The sequence below is a fragment of the Scyliorhinus torazame genome, chromosome 9 (genome assembly GCF_047496885.1).
Source record: "Scyliorhinus torazame isolate Kashiwa2021f chromosome 9, sScyTor2.1, whole genome shotgun sequence".
NCBI classification, from domain to species: domain Eukaryota; kingdom Metazoa; phylum Chordata; class Chondrichthyes; order Carcharhiniformes; family Scyliorhinidae; genus Scyliorhinus; species Scyliorhinus torazame.
In genome coordinates this window covers 182444870-182462638 of record NC_092715.1, presented here as the reverse complement: position 1 = coordinate 182462638, position 17769 = coordinate 182444870, and the positions used below count along the sequence as shown (strand labels likewise).

The 17769-nt window shown below is 47.9% G+C and overlaps 1 protein-coding gene across 5 annotated transcripts in view; it reads right to left on the bottom strand.

Annotated features, from left to right (window-relative positions):
• dock8 (dedicator of cytokinesis 8) overlaps nt 1-17769 on the bottom strand; it is a 451209-nt gene that overhangs the window by 296254 nt on the left and 137186 nt on the right. The gene's annotated exons all lie outside the window — the stretch shown is intronic.

Genomic DNA, 17769 nt, shown 5'->3' with positions numbered 1-17769 from the left:
GTATCGGACCCATTAGAGGAGATGGAAGAGGTTATGAGGATTCTGGGGGAATTTGGCCGGTTTTCGGGGTATCAACTAAATATGGGGAAAAGTGAGATGTTTGCGGTCCAAGCAAGGGGACAGGAGAGGCGGTTGGGGGAGCTGCCATTTAGAGTGGTAGGGGGTAGCTTTTGGTACCTAGGCTTCCAGGTAGAACAAGCTAAATCTGGCCCAACTAGTAGGCCAAATGAAGGATGATTTTCGGAGGGGGGATGGAGCCCCCGTTGTCACTAGCTGGGAGGGTGCAGACGGTGCAAATGACGGTCCTACCGAGATTCCTGTTTGTGTTTCAGTGTCTCCCCATCTTTATTCCACGGTCCTTTTTTAAACGGTCAATCAGGTAATCACTGGCTTTGTATGGGCGGGCAAGACCCCGCTAGTAAACAAGGGGATGCTTGAGCAGAGCCAGGGGGAGGACGGGCTGGCGCTGCCGAACTTCAGTAATGACTATTGGCTGGTGAATATAGCCATGATCAGGAAGTGGGTGGTGGGGAACGGGTCGGCATGGGAGCGAATGGAGGCAGCTTCATGCAAGGGCACCAGCTTGGGGGCATTGATAACAGCGCCTCTGCCATTCCTGCCGACACGGTACTCCACCAGCCCCGTGGTGGTGGCTGCCCTGAGGGTCTGGGGGCATGTGGGAGCATCGGTGTGGTCTTCAATCTGTAATAATCACCGGTTTGCCCCGGGAATGGATGGGGGGTTCCGATCTGGCGGAGAGCAGGGATTGAGAGGATGGGGGATATGTTTATAGAAGGGAGCTTTCCTAGCCTGAGGGAGCTGGAAGAGAAATTTGGATTGGCGAGGGGAAATGAAATCAGGTACCTGCAGGTGCGGGACGTCCTACGTAGACAGGTCTCAACCTTCCCGTTCCTACCACCAAGGGCGATACAGGACAGGGTAGTTTCCAGAGTGTGGGTGGGAGAAGGGAGGGTCTCGGACATCTACAAGGAATTCATGGGGGCAAAGGGAACGCAGACGGAGGAGCTGAAGCGCAAATGGGAGGAGGAGATGGGAGGCGAAATAGAGGATGGTCTCTGGGCGGAGGCGTTGAGTAGAGTCAATGCATCCACATCATGTGCCAGGCTAAGCTTGGTACAATTCAAGGTCGTTCACCGGGCTCACATGACAGTGGCCCGGATGAGCAGGTTCTTTGGGGTAGAAGACAGGTGGGCAAAGTGTGTGGGAGGGCCAGTGAACAGTGTCCACATGTTCTGGACATGCCCAAAGCTTAGGGGATTCTGGCAGGGGTTTGCGGATGTCATGTCCACGGTGTTAAAAACAAGGGTGGCAATGAGTCCAGAGGTGGCAATTTTCGGAGTGTCGGAAGATCCGAAGAAAGAGGCAGACGTTCTGGCCTTTGCCTCTCTGGTAGCCCGGAGACGGATATTATTAGCTTGGCGGGACTCAAAGCCCCCGAAGTCGGAAACCTGGCTATCTGACATGGTTAGCTTTCTCTGTTTGAAGAAAATCAAGTTTGCTTTGAGAGGGTCAATGTTAGGGTTCGCCCGGAGGTGGCAGCCGTTTATTTTGTTGTTGTTAAACCATAAATACCTCAATAAAATGTTTATAAAAAATAAGTCTAGATCAATGGCCTACATACTCTGTCACTGTACATTGGATGGAGCAAAGCCTTTGTGATGTTGTCTGAATTAAGTAATGGCACGGTGGGAAAACTGGTACAATTCGGTTCGATGTAAGAAAAGCTGACCTAGCCATTTCAATGTACCAGACCCCTTTGGAAGACCAATAAGGCTGACTCCGCATAACTTAAAGCATGAATAAGGTCAGAGAAGGTCAAGCTATTCCAAAATGCCTGACCTCTGTAATTTCTGATAAGGCTAACTCGTCATAACTCAGGGCAGCATGAATAAGAAAAGATAAGGAATGGATGAGTCTCCTCCGACCTTTTAATGTTCTATCAAAGGACAAGATAATGGTATGAGGGATGAGACAAAGAGTCCGAGAAGATCAACAGGTTTATGACATTGCTTCCGTTTCTACTTCCGATCGAATTCCTGACTAAGCTGTAGTCACGCAATCTTGATAATGGCAATGTATAAATACTGAGTTGATTCTCTGTAAGCGCGGACTTGGGAAGGAATCAGCAGTGGTACTAACTGCTCTCTGACCTCAAGTTTCAGCCATTATTGCATGCAGTCTTTTAGTAAAAAAAGCCTTGTTATTTTGCCTTAACGAGCTTTGTTGAATCTTTCTACTGCAGTCCAGAAGCAGGAAATTATTGACTTCAACACCTTGCTTTGGTGGCTCAATGCCTATTGATATGCAGCCAAGTGCTCCCTACTCGTTTATTGAATGTTGTATTGGGCTCGATTTGCTATATCAGGACACAGTTCTTGTTGAGTAGCATCTTGCATTTACAGTTCAGCCACTCTACACCAAGAAATCAAATCTAAATTGGACGCTTCAGTCAGAATTAAATGAATTCCCCCCATCCCTGTTATTTACACATACTTCTGGCCTTGTCAAGACATATACTAGATAGCACTGAATTACATGAAGAAACAGGCATCATAGCATTCATTATGATGGTATGTCATTGAACCAAAAGCATACATAGCCTGTACAAAAGCTGCACCTGTTAGAGATACAAAACACTTGCTTCTAAATACCAGCTACTTTGTTAAAATAAGTATGTAACTTACCCAATTTGATATGCTTGATAAAAACTCCCTACAAACACCATACAATAGCAGTGAATTAATTGTCACATTGACCTCCGTGAATGCTGCAACTGCCTTTTCTTGTGCCAACATGTCAGTAGAACATGCAGACAAATGTGTGAATAGAATTGGGCTGCTTATGTCTACATCATTCAGCTTCATAACCAATAAAACCAGTTCTGAACTGGCATCCAGAATTGAATTTTCTTACAATCCTGAAGTTATCAATATATAGTCACATGGGGCTGTTCATTATGTTTTTAATAATCTTTAATTCAGGGTGCAGGCACACTGGTAGGCCAGCAGGCTTCCCTGTTGCACTTGAAAAATTGGCAGCCAACCACTTCCTTGAATACATGGGAGTAGCTTGCGAGGTGATTCTAGAGAGCAGTTAAAAGTTAAACACAAAACTATGGCCCAGATATTCACCACGACAGAGGCTTTCCATTGTGGTGAAAATCCCAGAAATGGCCAAAATTTCTAAACTCTGCCCCCAAAACAGGCATTTCCCATCTTCACCGGGGTAAGACTGGAGTCAGGCCAGAATTCACGCGTGACTGACTCAGAGGCAGCTGCGTCTGCCTCCACGAAATTTGGAAGAATAGGAGTGTGGAATCTGGAGAGTGCAGATTAGAACAGGTAAAGGCAGGACTGAACTTGTTGGATGCATTTGGACAGCCAGGGCAACTCTTTGGATGTCTTAGGACATCTTTAGGTAAGGTACGGCAATCTTGGAGAGAGGCATGGCATGCTTTTGGATTGGTGAAAGTGAACGGGAGTATGCACATTTTACACAAAAATACTTATTGGAACTGTCAAGGAGCTGTCAAGCTATCAAGGAATTGTCCAGCTGGCAAGAAACTGTAAAACAATCTCCAGCTATCAAACCTGTCAAAGCTATCCAGAAAGTGTCAAAGCTGTCAAACATGCTCAGGAAGTGTCAAAGCTATCAATAAACTGCCCAAGGATACCAGGTGAGGAGGGGACAAGGGCAAATGGTGATGTATGCAGTGAATGGGTTGGCTTGAGTGTGCACCAATTTGGCATCGGGATCATGGGGGCCATGGGTTAGCATGAACTGTTGCTGAGACTAGCTTTTTATTCCTCATTCATTTAATCAACTGCTGCAGTAGCGTTTTAACTCGTGTCTCTGGTCATTACACCAGGCCTCGGAATTACTAGTCCAGTAACGCAATTGCTGTGCTACCATACCCCATAATATGGGAAAACTTCACTTCAGGCAATGCCACGCCTGTGGGACCTCAAGCTGATCTGGCATTTGAGCTCAAAATTAGCTATTTTAAAATGTTTCAAAGACAATTCTAACACATGCACACTTTTAGTATGTTGAGGTTGAGTTGGCATGTTGAGACATGTTGAGACATGTTGACTCCCCTAAAATGTGTGCCAATGTTTGAGTAAAACAAGAGCTTCCTAAATATATCTGATGCAGCAGTTGAGCTTTGGAAACAATGGAGCAGAAATCCTAGGTCCCCAATGGCCCTACATGGAGGATTGAGCCACCCTGTCGTGCATTATTGAGCTCCCGCTTTGAAGTAACCATTGAAATTGGATCAGGAATATTACTGAGGCATTGTTGCATTCGTCTTCGATATAAATGTACCAATCATACGTAAGGATTGGTGAGAAAAAAGTGTGGGTTATTTATTTGAAAATAGGACCATTTAGAGTTAACCAGGAGACTATTATATCTACTCCTAGCTCGAGCCGGAATCCAAGTCATAGGATGAATACATCACATTCGGTGTAATTATTGACAGTCATTTATGATATAACCCTTAAAGGTTCATGCACAAAGCAGCCCAACATTCTTGATACATTATGGGGCTCGCCTGTAATCTACATGGAATAAGAGAAGAAAATGCTGTGCATCCTTGGTGTTGTGTGGATTTGGGGCCTCAATGTATGATGAAATAAGGCGCTAGTATCTGAGGGAATATGCTTATGTCATTGGTTCCACTTTCCAGATATTGTACATGTGGAACAAAGACATTTCGGCACTGAAGATAATGCTTCAGCTGAGATGAAGTTGGCTTTGATTTTAATTTTTCATGTGTGGTCATGTTTTACTATTTGTTCTGGGTCAAAACTCAGCACTTGGACCATGGTCACATCTAATAAACCATAGCCGAGTGAGTATAGCATTATTGCAGCTTCATCATCGAAATGCAACACCCTTTATTATAAAACTAAAGATGACAGAGGAGAGTACAATGGTGTTGCGTCATGGTGCATAGCTGTACTTTTGCTCAGAGTCCGAGCGAAGTCTAGCTTGTAGGCTTTTACATGCTGCTGAGGTAAGTTTTCTCAGTATGCATCAATGATGCAGTATCTTGGCACTCTATACTTACTTTCCTTACTTGGAAATATTAAGCCGTCTTCTTCTCACTTCAAGCTTTACTGATCTTCTCAAATCTGACATCACCCATGGAATCCAGACGCTTATTATTGGGCCATCAGAGTGGCAATCAGCATTGCAATGTCACTCCTTACCCAATTACCCATGATAAAATAAAATGCCCCTCCCAACCTTCCTGACTCATGCCGAGTGAGTTTCAGGCAGCACACCAGGTCCCTGGCTCCTGCGTCAAAGTCCAAAGGAAGTGGAGTGAATCATAGAATCCATCATGTGAAAAGAGGTCATTCGGCCCATCAAGTCTGTACTGACCCTCCGAAAGGGCACCCTACCTTGATCCACACGCCCACCCTATTTTGTAACCCCACTTAACCTTTGGACACTAAGTGGCAATTTAGCATGGCCAATCCACCTAACCTGTACATGTTTGGACTGGTGAGAGGAAACTGGAGCACCCGGAGGAAACTCATGCAGACACGGGGAGAACGTGCAAATTCCACACAAGACAGCAACCTGTAGTGATACACCAGGGACTGCAGCACAGATGTAACAGCCACTGCATCACTAGAGGGCAGCATCAGAGACGGGTATAAAGGGTCGAGCCCAAGGCAGGATCCGTCTTTCAGAAGCACAGGGCTAGGGAGCAGCAGCACACAAAGACAGCTCTGCATAGGCAGCTTACCTTAGCTTCACTGGTCATACCGCTTGACTGTATTAATCTAGTTAAGCTCTGGAAACAGAACAAACCCATTGAATAAAGTATTTGTGTTAACTGGAAGTCTACAATCTTTATTCAGACTTAGAGAATAACATATGATACCAGGAGTGATTTCAGAAAGCGAGTTAGACACCAGCAAGAGAAGAAAAACTTAAACTGGATATTCGACTGTGGAAGACTTCGCAGCAAATGGATCCTCGACAACTAACTGATTCGATGGAACTTGTTGGAACTCCATGGCAGCTGGAAACAACCGGTAATTTAAGTTATAACTGGAAAATGTTTGAACAACTGTTCCAAATATTTATTACAGCTAATGATTTAAGCACTGCCTCTGACGCAACGAAAATAGCCCTACTACTCTCAACAGGAGGGGATGAAGCTAGAGAAATCTATAATTGCTTTAATTACTTAGAAGGTGAGGACAAATCCAAATTAGAAGTTGTACTCAAAAAATTTGATGAACACTGTAAGGGTCCGTCTGGTGAGAGGCTGGAAAGATTTAACTCTTGTCAGAGAAACGGAGGGCCCATCACTGATTTTATTACAAATCTCAAGTTAATAACCACAAGGCTGTGGTTATGCTGATTTCAGAGACACTGTGATAATACATCAATTAATTTCTGGACTATCTGATAAACATTTGAGGGAAGAACTATCACAAAATAAGCATCTAACTCTAGAAACTGCTATTCAAAAATGCCTTGCTTATGAACAAAAACAAAATAAATACTGTCAGTTTTTACAAACACAGAATCAGTGTCTAGAAAAGAAAATCGGAAAAAACGGCACCAAAACTTACCACGAGGCAGAGGCAGGATTGAAGGAAGTTCGGAGCGGCAGCCATCTTGGGAAAGGAGCCGCACATGCTCAGTTGCGAAGAAAGGGCACAGTATAGGAAACTCAGTGTGCATGGGCAATCGAGACCTACGCATGATGTCACGAGCGCCATGACGTCAGAGGACCAGGGCTGTGTCCACTTAAAAGAGAAATGTACGAAAATAAACAAAAGGAAATTTAAAGCTGCAAAACCCAATTTTCTTGCCTCAAAAGACAGAACAATGTCCAAACTTACACCAGCAGTTGAAAATAACTTTCACAACACCCTGGAACAAGCAGTTAGTACCGCCCTAGAAGATGATGTGGTCCTTGTAGACTACGACCCAGACGAAGATTTCATCTTGGGGAATGGCTACCCCAGCACCAAATCCAAACCGCAACTAGAGGTGTTGTACCGTGAAGACATCGAAGATAAGTTCTTCGGAATGGGGAATCTTCAGCCCAGCATACATGACACCCGACTCATGAGTACAGGATTATGCTGCCAGTCAGATTTCTATTGACGTGGTGCAGACGAGTCTGACGCCAAGAAACAGAGAGTGGTCCATGCACCACGGAGGGTCCCAGCCTCCACACAAGAAGATGATTTGTTCATTGAACATGGAGAACGATCACAACTCCGAAACAAAAAGTGATGATTTGTCTATCGAACAATGCACACAATACTGCTCAGACATGGCTGAGTTATTCGGAGATCCTGATCACAGCATCAGCAACACGGTTGAAAAGCTCAATACGACTCTTCTCATGGTAGATGAATCCAATACCATGGTGCCATGGCAGATCGTCGATACATTGGATGACAGCAATACCCAAGACGAAGACGACGCCACACAGAGAGCACAGATCAACTCGACAATGAGAACACTGCACGACTCCACAGAGAGAGCGATGACAGACTCCACAGAGAGAGCGATGACAGACTCCACAGAGAGAGCGATGACAGACTCCACAGAGAGAGCGATGACAGACTCCACAGAGAGAGCGATGACAGACTCCACAGAGAGAGCGATGACAGACTCCACAGAGAGAGCGATGACAGACTCCACAGAGAGAGCGATGACAGACTCCACAGAGAGAGCAATGACAGACTCCACAGAGAGAGCAATGACAGACTCCACAGAGTGAGCGATGACAGACTCCACAGAGAGAGCGATGACAGACTCCACAGAGAGAGCAATGAAGGACTCCACAGAGAGCGCGATGAAGGACTCCATAGAGAGAGCGACACAAACCTCCACAAAGAGAGTGATGCAAGCCTCCACAGACAGCTCGGTGACAGGCTCAAAAATGGAAGCAAGCAAACACTCCATAGCGAACGCCATGCATGTACAAGGCCATGAAGATCTATCAAGCTTATTTGAGCCACCAGAAGAAGGCACTGAATGTCTACCCACTGTATGTGAGACAAGTGACGAAGAAATCACAATTCCCAGACAGGATGTGCAGGATCACAGCGAGACTGACATATTTCAGCTCGTCTGCACAGAAGCACTCAATAATCAGAGGACGGTCACCCATGAGTCCAGTGAGACCACGTCAATTGAAATCTTGAAGATTTTGACTCCAGAAGAGGAGCACCAAGAGACCAGCGAGACCATGTCAATATAAATCTTGAAGATTTTGATTCCAGAAAAGGAGCACCACAACCCACAACAAAATGAAATAGTGAAGAATTTGACTCCAAAGAGGAGCACCAAGAAATCAATGATGATTCAAGTGAACCAGAAATGACTCTAGAAGAGGAGTACCAAGTAAGCAAAGAAGAGGAATCAAATCCACCACAAATGACTGATGTCACCAACATCAATGCAACATCAGATCATTCTCACAATTCTCAAGAAGATACGCTCAATGTAGCAGATATCACAAAGGACACTGACACCAATAACTGTGACAATGACTCAAATCATCCACATGGCACACTCATTGAGCGCAACAAAAACAACAAAAACCACATGAAGCACAGCAGTAACAAAAACAACATGCAGTGCAACAAGAAGCATCCCAGAAACAACAAGCATGACAAGAAAAAGAACAAGAATAAAAGCTAAAACAATGAAAACAGAAGCAACAAGCGCGACAAAAAGAACAACAAAAACGTCTGACCTCCAAAGCCTTTGTGTCAAACCAGCCAATCTCCCATCAGCCTGCCAGCTATTACATTATAATGGCAATGCCATTGCGGCCAGCGGCTCGTGTCAGCTCGAAGTAACACACAAGTCACGCAAAGCCATCCTTCCCTTTGAAATCGTGGGCTCCTCGAAAGCATCCCTGCTTGCCGCGCAGGCATGCAAGCTGTTGAACCTAGTTCCGAGAGTTCACTCTCTCTCTCCTGCTGACGCATCTGCCTTTCAGGACACCGACTTCAGGGCGCAGCTCGACACCATTATCAACCAGTACCACAAAATCTTCGAGGGCATGGGCACGCTCCCATACACCTTCAAGATTTTATTAAAACCGAATGCCATGCCTGTGGTGCTTGCACCTCGCAGGGTCCCAGCACCCCTTAAGGACCGCCTCAAGCAGCTGCTGCAGGACCTCCAGAACCAAGGTGTGATTTCCAAAGTCACAGAACCGACCGACTGGGTCAGTTCCATGGTATGTGTAAAAAAGCTTTCCGGCGAATTGAGAATTTGCATTGATCCCAAGGATCTAAATCGCAATATCATGAGGGAGCATTATCCAATTCCCAAGTGCGAAGAGCTCACATGCTACGCCAAGCTCTTCACCAAACTCGACGCCTCAAAAGGATTCTGGCAAATCCAGCTCGATAAATCCAGCAGGAAACTTTGCACATTTAATACCCCCTTTGGCAGATATTGTTACAACAGGATGCCATTCGGGATCATATCTGCTTCAGAAGTGTTGCATAGGATTATGGAACAAATGATGGAAGGCATTGAAGGTGTTCGCGTCTATGTCGATGACATAATCATTTGGTCCACCACCCCACAGGAGCATGTTAGTCGCCTCCAGCGCATATTCAGACGTATACATGAGCATGGCCTCCGCCTCAACAGGGCCAAATGCTCTTTTGGTCAGACGGAACTCAAGTTCCTCGGGGACCACATCCCCCAATTGGGTGTGCAGCTGGATACGGACAAGGTAGCTGCCAACACAGCTATGAAAACGCCAGAGGACAAGAAGGCGTCCTCCGATTTCTGGGCATGGTCAATTTTTTAGGGAAATTTATCCCTAACCTCTCCTCTCATACCACGGCTCTCAGGAACCTGGTCAGGAAGACGACAGACTTCCAATGGCTCCCTGCCCACGAGCACGAATGAAGAGAACTCAAAGCAAAGCTGACCACTGCCCCGGTCTTAGCTTTCTTTGATCCAGCAAAGGAGACCAAAATCTTGACCAATGCCAGTCAATCCGGCATTGGGGCAGTGCTCCTTCAACGTGATGAGGCCTCATCATGGGCCCCGTTGCATATGCGTCACGTGCGATGACCCCCACGGATCAGCGCTACTCGCAGATAGAAAAGGAGTGCCTGGGCCTTCTGACCGGTGTGGTTAAGTTTCACGATGATGTCTACGGACTTCCTCAATTCACCGTCGAGACCGACCATCACCCACTGGTTAACATAATACAGAAAGACTTGAACGATAGGACGCCTCGCCTCCAGCGTATTCTTCTCAAGCTCCGGCGATATGACTTCCAGCTGGTATACACCCCAGGCAAAGACCTCATCATTGCTGACGCTCTCTCCAGGGCAGTCAACACTCCATGTGACCCAGCGGGATTTGTCTGCCAGATTGACGCCCATGTGGCATTCGCGGCCTCCAATCTACCTGCCACGGAGGGACGCCTTGTCCAAATTCGGCAGCTGACCCCTTGCTACAGCGTGTCATGCGCCACCTAACGGACGGGTGGCTCAAGGGCCAATGCCCTCAGTTCTATGATATCAGATATGATCTGGCGGTAGTAGACGGGGTTCTTCTAAAACTGGACCACATTGTCATCCCGCATAGCATGCGGCAACTTGTCCTGGAACAACTACACGAGGGCCACCTTGGCGTGGAAAAGTGCCGCCGACGGGCCCGAGAGGCAGCGTACTGACCCGGCATTAATGAGGACATAGCCAACACAGTGCTCAACTGCCCCACTTGTCAGCGCTCCCAGCCGGCCCAACCACGCGAGACCCTGCAGCCCCATGAGTTGGTCACGTCACCATGGACCAAGGTGGGCATCGACCTGTTCCACGCGCTGGGTAGAGACTATGTCCTGATCGTGGACTACTTTTCGAATTACCCGGAGGTGATATGGTTGCACGACATCACCTCGTCTGCCGTCATTCGTGCATGTAAAGAAACATTTGCTCGACACGGCATCCCGCTCATGGTTGTGTCGGACAATGGCCCCTGCTTCGCCAGCCAGGAATGGTCCAACTTTGCCAGGCAGTACAATTTTGCCCATGTGACATCCAGTACCCTGTACCCCCAATCCAATGGCAAAGCGGAGAAGGGAGTGCATATAGTCAAACGGCTCCTATGCAAGGCTCGGCCGATGCTGGGTCCGATTTCCACCTTGCCTTGCTGGCCTATTGCTCTGCCCCGCTGTCCACTGGCCTGTCGCCAGCCCAGTTACTCATGGGTCGTACCCTGAGGATGACGGTCCATCCATGTCCCAGACCTCGACCACGTTCCGGTCCTTCGCCGGATGCAGCTGTCTCGTGCACAGCACAAGGCGGCTCGTGACTCCAGTGCAGCCGATCTCCCTGCTCTGGCTCCAGATGACAACGTCCGCGTCCATCTTCCGGATGGGGGCTGGTCTGCGACCGCTGTTGTCCTTCGGCAGGTGGCCCCCCCGCTCGTTCCTGGTTCGTCTACCGGATGGTTCTATTCTGCGCCGCAATTGACGCACCCTTCGTCTCGTTCCACGCTCGCCACGTGATCCTCCACTGTCGCCTCGCCCTCTTGCTGACCCTACCACGGACTAAGCAGAGCTCCCTGTCACTCTGCCTCCCCCTGACTCTGACGCAGTCCAGCCCACTCCTGAACCGACGGCTCTCGACCCACCCTTGAGGCGGTCAACCAGAATTCGTCGCCCACCTCAGAGACTTAATTTATGAACTTTGCAGACTTATAGACTCTCTGAATTGTTTTGTTGCTTTGTTTGATCGTTTCCCTGGTTTGTATATAGTGTTGATCTTGTTATTCTTGTTGCATACTGCTTCTCTGCACCAGGCACCTTCCCATGTCAATAGCTTAGTTCTCATGTACGTAGTCCTGTAAATATGTCTTCGCACCCCACACGTAGTTAGGAACATTCTCACCATACATTATTTATTGCCACACACATAAATTCTTTTATGAAAGGGGGGGATGTCATGATATACACCAGCATATCATGGTGCAGATACACACGCACTGATGGACACACAGCAAGACCAATCAACACACACAACACTGCAGCCAATCACCAGTTAGAGCACACTCACTATAAAGACAGGGGGCATCAGAGTTCCCGCTCATTCGGGATGCAGCCTCTCAGAAGGACAGAGCTTACAGCTTACAGCACAGATCTTCACCATGCGCTGAGTGTTCGGACAGGCACAGGTCTTTAGTTTAATCTAACATCGTGTTAACCCACAGTGAAAGTATGTTCAACAGTTTCTAGCTTAATAAGAACATAAGAACTAGAAGCAGGAGTAGGCCATCTGGCCCCTCGAGCCTACTCCACCATTCAATGAGATCATGGCTGATGTTTTGTGGACTCAGCTCCACTTTCCGGCCCGAACACCATCACCCTTAATCCCTTTATTCTTCAAAAAACTATCTATCTTTATCTTAAAAACAATTAATGAAGGAGCCTCTACTGCTTCACTGGGCAAGGAATTCCATAGATTCACAACCCTTTGGGTGGCTATGCCCCCTAGTTCTGCTTTCATCCGCCAGTGGAAACAACCTGCCCGCATCTATCCTATCTATTCCCTTCATAATTTTAAATGTTTCTATAAGATCCCCCCCTCATCCTTCTAAATTCCAACGAGTACAGTCCCAGTCTACTCAACCTCTCCTCGTAATCCAACCCCTTCAGCTGTGGGATTAACCTAGTGAATCTCCTCTGCACACCCTCCAGTGCCAGTACGTCCTTTCTCAAGTAAGGAGACCAAAACTGAACACAATACTCCAGGTGTGGCCTCACTAACACCTTATACAATTGCAGCATAATAAAATAGTGTTGCACTATTTTAATAGTTGATGGCCTGTATGTGTTCCACGGATCCAGAACACCCAACACATCAATAATTATTTATGCCTAAACATCACTTGGTGTGGCTCAGGAGACCCAACCTGGATGGGAGTATCTGCTGCATTTGCTGCAGTGGAAGACAATGGGCTGAGAAGGTGCGAAATTTGCAGGTCTTAGTTTTCTCTCGGTTCTTCCCTCAGACAGCTGAGATTTCTGCTTCACCTTGTCTCTTCCAATGCATCTCCAAACAGTCAGTCTCAAGGGGTCACAGCGGTCGGTGACTGAATCCTAGTTGTCTGTGGCAATGTCTGCCATTCACATGCTTTGCTTGCAAATGTCCTTGTAGGGGGGAAAGGGTGCCCAGCCATTGTAACCCAGTGGCCTGCTCACTGTGCAGATAGTCTTTGGATACATGACCTTCAATCATCCGATGAACATGGTCAAGCAAGCACAGATATCATTGGCTTAAAAATGAGTGCATGCTGTTGGAATTGGCACGCTCCAGCACCTCTGAATTGATGATCTTGTCCTGCCAAGAGATGCCAAAGAAACATCCAAGACAGCAATTCAGCCTTTTCTCCTGCAGAGGAGTGTACAGAGGACACGGACCTGGTAGACTCTCAGTTTGTTTTTTTTGGCCAGATGCTGTTGTTTACACTCTTATTCAGCTTGGATATAACTGCAGCTTTTGCAATACGTATGTTGATTTCACCAAGAAGTGACAGATCGTTGTTGATTGTGGAGCAGAGATATGCAAAGCTGACAATAGCCTCTGGTGTCATATTGGCAATGCTGATTACTGGCTATATGGCAACATCCTGGACCATGACATTTTATTTGTGATGCTGAAACCAAACTCTTTCCAGGCTGATGCTGTAGGTGTTCTTTGTTATGCTCATCTGGCATCATCAGTGTAGAACTCTCTCTGATGAGGATGCTACATTTTTGTCTGGGACTTGATAAATGTCAAGAACATCTGTTTTTGAGTTGTTGATTGAGGGATAAACATTGATCAGGATGCTGGGAAAACTCAGCTGTTCTTCTTTGCATAGTGTATCTATTATGTCCATCGGAGAGGACAGATAAGGCCTCGATTTAACATTTCATCTGAAAATTGGTACCTCCTGCAGTGCAGCACTCTCAGTGCTGCACTGCAGGCACATTGTCGTGAGTATGTGATTGATCCCCATTAGTTTTGTGTATGATGTACGCATGTTCACTTACAATTACTTAATCGACTGCTCTATACTCAGTCTATACAAACCATCTGACCTGTTAATTTATAGCATGTATCTTCAGTGGTTTCATACTTTGTGGTTTATGCTTTTACTGTGATACCATCTGAACCATTTGTGTCAAATTGTATGTGCGCACACTAATTTTGTTGCATAAAAATGTAAATAATTCATTAACTGATCTGCTATTAATTAGAATCTGTTTTCTTGCTGAATGGATGCTAAAGTTGTGAGGTCCCACAGAAATGAGAAAGGTGCGAAAGCCAGCAGGTAATGAGGTATTTCCACCAGGAAGGAAATAAGTACGCGTCTCCACCAGTTTGGTGTTATTTGCATAAATGCTTTATGTCACTGGTGGAAGGAATCTGCAGTAAGAGTTTCCATTGGGTTTTGCTACATTCTTCAGTGCACTTCATCCAAAATCGATGTAACCTGTGCAAAAGATTGTGGACATTTAATTGCAAAATTAGTCCAGTGCAAATAGCTTAACACAGCAGATGTCATCAGGAGAAAATGGTAGTTAATGCTGCCAGTCCCAAATCACACAAAACCACATCAATGATTAAGCCAGTTAGCACACAGCGAGAAGGTGCACGCACACAGCGGTTCATTTACCAGTTGCCTCTAATCTAATGGATGTTAAAAATAAGGTTTACAATAAATAACCCGTCAGGTTCAGTTGTATTAACGACCTACCTCCGTCATTAGATCAGGGGCGAAATTCTCCAGAAACGGCGCGATGTCCGCCGACTGGCGCCCAAAACAGCGCAAATCAGACGGGCATCGCGCCGCCCCAAAGGTGCGGAATGCTCTGCATCTTTGGGGGCCGAGCCCCAACATTGAGGGGCTAGGACGGCGGCGGACGAATTTCCGCCCCGCCAGCTGGCGGAAAAGGCCTTTGGTGCCCCGCCAGCTGGCGCGGAAATGACATCTCCGGGCGGCGCATGCGCGGGAGCGTCAGCGGCCGCTGACAGCTTCCCACGCATGCGCAGTGGAGGGAGTCTCTTCTGCCTCCGCCATGGTGGAGACTGTGGCGGAGGCAGAAGGGAAAGAGTGCCCCCACGGCACAGGCCCCCCCGCGGATCGGTGGGCCCCGATCGTGGGCCAGGCCACCGTGGGGGCACCCCCCGGGGCCAGATCGCCCCGCACCCCCCCAGGACCCCGGAGCCCCCCCGCGCCGCCTTGTCCCGCCGGTAAGATAGGTGGTTTAATTTACGCCGGCGGGACAGGCATTTTAGCGGCGGGACTTCGGCCCATCCGGGCCGGAGAATCGAGCAGGGGGGCCCACCAACCGGCGCGGCGCGATTCCCGCCCCCGCCGAATCTCTGGTGCCGGAGACTTCGGCAACCGGCAGGGGCGGGATTCACGCCAGCCGCCGGCGATTCTCCGACCCGGCGGGGGGTCGGAGAATCTCGCCCCAGAAGTGGGAATATTCCCTGATGGCTGCTCAATGTTCAGTTGGTAATGTCCCATTGGTACTTCCCCAGATGGTGAAGCAGTCAGTGCCTGCATTGAGCAAAGCTTGGACAACATTCAGGCTTGGGCTGATAAATGACAATATCATTCACACCACACAAGAGTCAGGCAGTGACCATCTCCAACAAGGAAGAGTCTAACTACCTATCCTTGACATCCAACAGCATCATCATCACCAAATTCTCCACCATCAACGACCATAAACTATACTGGATTAGCAATATAAATATTTTAAACTCATCTCCCACTCGTCAGTCATTTCGCTATCTACTGAACAACACATGTCAAGACTTTGTTGCTCTATACTTTATTTGCCTGGATGAGTACAACTTCAACAACAAAATAAACTCAAACTATCCAGGACTAAGCAGCCCACTTGATTATCACCCCATTATATACATTCAGTCCCTCGACCACCAATGCATGGTAGATGCAGTGTGGAGCGTCTGCTATATGCACTTGCCAAGGCTTCTTTGAAAGCACCTTCCTAATCCACAACAAACAAGGGCAGCAGAAGCATGGGAACGCCACCACCTCCAAACTACCCTTCAAGTCACACAACAGAACTCTCAACCTAACAGAACTGTGGGTGTACCTACAACAGCAGTTAAAAGCTGCAGCTAGCCACCACAATTAGGGATGTGCAATGCATGCAGGCCTTCTCAGCGACGCTCAGATCCCACAAACAAATGTTTTTAAAACACCTTCTTTAGAAGTCTGAAAATCTCACTTGTGTGAGTTGACCTCTGCTGCTCTTATAGTGCATCACATGGGTGATGTGTTATGTACTCTGGCATAACACAGGCTGCAACTGGATGCAGCTTTAACCAAAAGATACTCCAGACCTTGAAGTTAGTTCAATCTGATTTATTGAACCAGTAGCACAGTTAGCACAGTTCTCCAAGAGTTTGACTCTCTGCTAACCTAAGTGTGGTTACTCTGTCTGACTGAACCAGACTGGCTCTTAGCCACGTGCTGGAGGTGTGATACTGTACAAACACCCTGACTCACTCTGTAAATGTTCATCAGTGGAAAGAGGCGGAGTGTGAGTGCCTTGTGCCTTTTATAGTGAGATACCCCCCTGAGTGTCCTGCCTGCTCATTGGTCCTGTACTGTTCTCTTGTGTTCATTAGCTGCCTGTCTGTATATCATGACAATGGGTACAACAAAAGCATCCTCTTCTGATTTATAGTCTGAAATATTCATGTTTTTTTGCATGTGCATTTGTTTTATCTTAAATTTAAACAGGATAATCTCTGTCTAGGTTTGGCCCCTGTAAACCACAGGATTCTTTCTGCAGTCATTCTTCTTGCAGAACCCTGGGCGGGATTCTCCAAAATGGAGGCAGAGTGTCCACGCCATCGCAAACACCGTCGCGCTTTATGACGGCATGAACAGGCCGCTCCCACGTCGAATTCTGGCCCCCCCCCACAGCGCTGGAGTGGTTCGCGACACTCCAGCCGCAGGTCCCAGTGCGAACTGGGTGCCGCAGGATCCGCGCATGCGTGGTTGTGCCGGCGCCAACGATGACATGCGCAGTGGCGTCGGTGTCAACCGACGTATGCGCAGAAGCCTCACAGAGCGCCGGCCCCTCACCAACATGGCACCGGGGTTCTGGGGCCGGTTGCACAAGCAAATAGGCCCGGGGGGGGGAAAAAGAGGCCGGCCCGCCAATCGGTGAGCCCTGATCGCGGGCCAGACCCCATCGGAGGCCACCCCTGGGATCGGAGCCCCCCTCCCCACCGGCCGGCCCCCAAGCCTTCGCGATGAGTACCCGCCGGCAGCGACCAGGTGTGGACGCCGCCGGCGGGACTAGGCCGTTTACATGAGGCCGCTCGGCCCATCCGGGCCGGAGAATCGGCGGCCCGGCCACGGATAGCGACTGGCGCCGCGCCACACGCGCCGGCGCGAATGGTGCCGATTCTCCACACCTTGGAGAATCGCGCGCCTGCGTCGGTGGAAAAATGGCGCGACCGCCGATTCTCCCAGCCGGCACGGCTTTGAGAATCCCGCCCCCCATCTTTCACAAGTTTTTGCTGTGTACCTGCCTGTGCACAGTTCTGGTTTCCAAAAGCTTGACTGAAGTTGGCAATGCAGTCTAGATTTAAAATGAGAGATAACATCTTAAAGGACAATTTCGCTTCCTGCGGGTGGAATTGGTACACACCCAGCTTGTGCGAAATGGGCTTGTGCTAAATC